Below are 4,781 nucleotides of genomic sequence, written 5' to 3' on the forward strand. Positions count from 1 at the left end.
TTGATGTTGTTCATACATATAGTTCTCAACCTGAGTTAATCAATGATTCACATGAGGATTAGATGATTTAAACCCACATGTTACCTTAGTGGATGATTCTTTGCTTGTTAGGAAGAATCCTTATTTGGGTAGTTTAGGAAGTTATGTGATAGACTCTGACTCTTTGATCACTAGAGATATCATTCATAATCATAACCTCGAACCAATCATTGATTTACCCTTATTCATCTTGATTTGATTGATTGGTCCCAATGAAATCATAAACCTAAGCTTTTAATGTTTCAAAATGATTATGAGATACTTTTTGAATGCCGTTAAACTCATAGTCTCTTCCACTAGTGAACTGACTACCAACATTTTAGAGCCAGACATCAAGTACTTTAGTCTTAAAATAAATTTAAAAAAAGAAAAAAAAAAGGAGTTTTGATGGAAAAAACCACTATGTGGTGGTGTCTAAAGAGGAAAAAATAAAAATATAGGATGTATTTGAAGGTGAAAACATCTCTGAGGTGCCTACGGATAAGGTACTTGATTGTCTCCCTAGTTATTTTAAAGAAAGATCTTTAGTGCTTATTGAACCAACATAAGCAGTCAATTTTGGTATGAATGAAGCTTTAAAAAATGGACTTAAGATGGCTATAGAATGGAGAATTAAAAATTTACACATCCATGGGGATTCATAGCTAATAATCAACCAAGTCAATGATGATTATTTAACAAAAAATGAGAAATTGGTACCTTATAAGAAAATGGTTGATTCCTTGAGATGCTACTTCACATTTGCCTCATTTTAGCAAATCCCTAGAGTAGAAAACAAAGTAGCTGATGCTATGGATACAATTGCTTCACTTCTTTAATTAGAGAAATAAGAATCAAGATTTGAATTCCTAGTGGAAGAGCTACATCACCCTATCTATGATTCCCAAGAAAGTCATGTTATTTGTACCCTTGTTGGTCGTGAGACATCCCATTATAGTGCCATTTATTCATACCTTCATGATGGGAATATACTTGAAATATTTAACAAATCTAAACATAGAAACCTTATTTGAAACACTTCTCACCATTCCCTTATCTCTAGTGATTTTTATAGGAGGGGTCTAGATGGAACACTTTTTAGATTCTTAGAAAAGGAAGAATTTGATCAAGCATTAGTTGAAAGCCATGAGGGCATATGTGGGGGACACTCTAATGGTTTTTCCATGGCTCAAAATTTGCTTAGGGTGGGGTACTATTGGCCCACAATGAAGATGAATGTAGTAGCTTTTGCAAAGTCATGTGAAAAGTGTCAAAAACATGGTAACTCAATACATGCTCTAGGAAGGGAACTCATTCCTTCTATCTCTCATTGGTAATTTCAATGTTGGGCCTTTGATCTTGTTGGGTAGATTTATCCCAACTCATCATGTGGACACAATTTTATTATCAGCGCTACTGATTACTTCACTAAATGGGTAAAAGTTGTCCCACTTTCTGTTGCCTTGGGCAAGATAGTTTCTCTATTTATTATGAATCATATTATTTGTAGATATGGAGTTCCTTCCAAGATTATCACTAAAAATGGAGGCCAGTTTAAAAATAAGGACTTTAGATAACTTTGTAAGAAATTCAAGATAAAACAACATTGGTCCTCCATTTACTTCCTGCAAGGAAATGGTCCAACAAAAGCATCCAATAAAACTATTCTCAATATCTTACATAGAATAGTTCATAAAATGGTAGAGATTGGCACTTATAGATAAATCTAACTTTTTGGGCCTATAGAACGAGTATCCATACTCCTGCTAGGGCTACTCCTTTTTCCCTTACATATAGTGTTGAAATAGAGTTGCCTTTAGAGGTTGAGAATCCTTCACTCAGAGTTTCCCTCAAAGGTCTAGTTACAAATGAATACTACTACACCATGAGACTTCAAGAGTTAGAACTTCTAGATAAGAAATGCCAAGCATCATTTGACCATATGAGGGTCTATCAAAAGTGCATGTCAAAAATATTCAACAAAAAGGTTCACCCTAGAGAATTATAGGTGGGAGATCTTGTCCTATGTGAAAATCCTAAGAATAAATAGAATTGAGATGAAAAGGGTAAATTTGAACCTAGTTGGCTTGGACCTTCCATTATTACAACAACTTTTGGGTCAAGTGCCTATTTACTATCTACAATAGAGGGAGAGCAGTTACCTATTAATGTCTTGCACCTAAAGAAGTTCTATCCATGACACCCTTTCTATCTGGGGGCATTTTTATACATATTTATTGATCCTAAAAAAATACAAAAAATGATATATTTCAAAAATCCAAAAAAAAGATATATTGTCAAAATTCTAGAAATTAGAAAATGTCCTAAAAAAAATGATCATCTTAGTAATAAGTGCTTTGATGTATCTCCAGAAAAAATTATATATTCCAATAAAAAATAAAATAAATAAATATAATAATAATAATAATAATAATCCATAATAATCCAAGTGGTGAAAACTTTGAAATGGGTGCTATTTGAGGCCTTTGTGCCCCTATTTCATAATGCTTGTCCTCAACACTTGGTCTTTCTCCATCATACCATGTCCTTATTGCCTTGGTTTGGAATTCATCTTTGTCTAGGGGGCATAATTATGTTAGCTTTGGTCTCTTGGCTGTGTTAGTCTTAAGGACACCTTGAAAATGGTGTTTTTAATACCACCCCAACTGTATTTTTCAATACAACCCCTGACATCGAGTGTTTTTCAACACTTATTAGTTTGGTCTTACCTAGTTTTGTCATGTGATCTTATCTGCTTTCAAGCATTTGATCCTTATCCTTAGAACTAAGCATTCATTAAAACACTTAATTTTTAAACACAAACACTTAATGCTTCACTTATGTGATGATCCTTTCTTTGTGTGCTAACTATTATTGATTTTTGTTGAGTGTCCTTATTTGATAAGTCTCTTTGGGATGCATAGCTAGAGGACTTGGAGCATGGTGCATGTTTTTATTTGTTTTCTACTAGTGGCTGTGGTCTTGAAACTCTAGAGTGTCTCTTGTTGTCCCCTTGAAATACTTAGGAGATTTGATGCATCATCCTTGACTGCTTTTGCACAACCATCCTTATGGTCATCCTAACATATATGCCTTGACATGAGCATGGTTTTTCTACATTAAATTGGGTAAGCTAACATTGAAGTCATCCTAACCTTTATGTCTTTGATGTTTATGTTAGAATCTTTCCACATTCCAATCCAATCTAAATCACATTCATATCTTCATAGTTGTACTTGTGACTAGTGATGATTGTGTGATTTTTTTGATGTCCATTAATAATGGCCCAATGATGAAAATAAGTTCTTTTACTTCTCTAATGAATGATGAACACAAAATCCTATGTTACAGTTGCTCTATTGCAAGTACACCTTTGCATTTTCATGTAGCTTGCATTATTAGACTTCATGTTAGTTTGCATTTTTAGGCTGCATTATGAGTTTGAGAAGGTTTTCCCTTCATCTTTCTTGTGGACTTTTAATCAACTATAATCATGATTTGATCTTCATTTATTATCTTCTTTTGTGATCTCAATCAAAATTTCTATCTTAAATAGTTGATTGATTTTGGGGCATTCTATTTTTTACAAAAAAATTTCTTTTTCTTTTTTCTGTTTCTTTCCATATCTTCCAAATTTCTACCTTCCTTTCACTTTCACCCCACTTATTTTCTTCTAATTCAACTTTGGGGCATAATATTTCATGCCTGATGATCTACCTTGGTTCTACAATTCTTATATCTTTCATCTTACATCAAGAACCTCATCTTTTGTTCAATTTGATCAAATTTATCAATTTGCTATTTCTCCTCTATCTCATTTTGATTTTGACCAAGACTAGGGGGCAATACCTATCAACGTCAATCCTTGATTCAGTTTTATCAATTTTATCCTTGACTTTTTAAAGACAAAATTTATCTGTATACTTTGTCCTAATGTGTTCCTGAATTGACCACACATTTGAGTTGTTTTGTGATCCCAAATTGATCTTATGCTTCAATTTCTTTCTTTGACTACATGTGTTCCCAAATTGATCTCTCATTAATCAAAGATGGGAAAATGTATGCAACCTAAAATGGTTGCCTAGACTATGGGCCTCAATTATTCAATTTATCAAATTTCTAGAATCAATGATTTGCAATATTTTATTAAATCAATTCAAATCAATTTCTTTGATCATATTGTAATTAATTCAATTATTTCAACATTTCCCAAGGTTTGATCATTTTATCCTAAGTCTTATTTAATCAAAAGAATACGTCTTCTTTAATTAAATAATTAATCCACATTTAATTAATTAAGAGAAAAACACCTCTTTTAATTTAATTAAATATTTCCTATTTAATTAAAATAACTTCCTCTCTTTTAATTAAATATAATATCACTTGAAAAATGAAATAAAATAAATAAAAATTAAATAAATTCTTTTTTTCTCTACACTTAAATGCATATATTTCTATGTGGGATTCCATTTATTTTTCCTCTTCTTTTCTCATTGGTGGAATTTTGTCTCACACAGATCATTCTCTCTCCACTCTTGATTAAATCTTATTGCCTCTTAAATCATCCATTCTACTTTATAAGGGAGAGCCTTCTCCTCATTTTTGACATTCATGATTATGCTATTGTTATGCTGCTAGTTAGGACATTAATTTTTGGAGGATTTTGAGCATTAAAGCTTTTTGTGGAGAACTTCTATCTTCTTGTCTTCTTCTCTCATGCACCCATGGCTTCCATCATCATGATCCATCTTTTCATTTTCATA

This window comes from Cupressus sempervirens, chromosome 11, assembly GCF_028749045.1.
Source record: "Cupressus sempervirens isolate cs-2001-9-10 chromosome 11, ASM2874904v1, whole genome shotgun sequence".
NCBI classification, from domain to species: domain Eukaryota; kingdom Viridiplantae; phylum Streptophyta; class Pinopsida; order Cupressales; family Cupressaceae; genus Cupressus; species Cupressus sempervirens.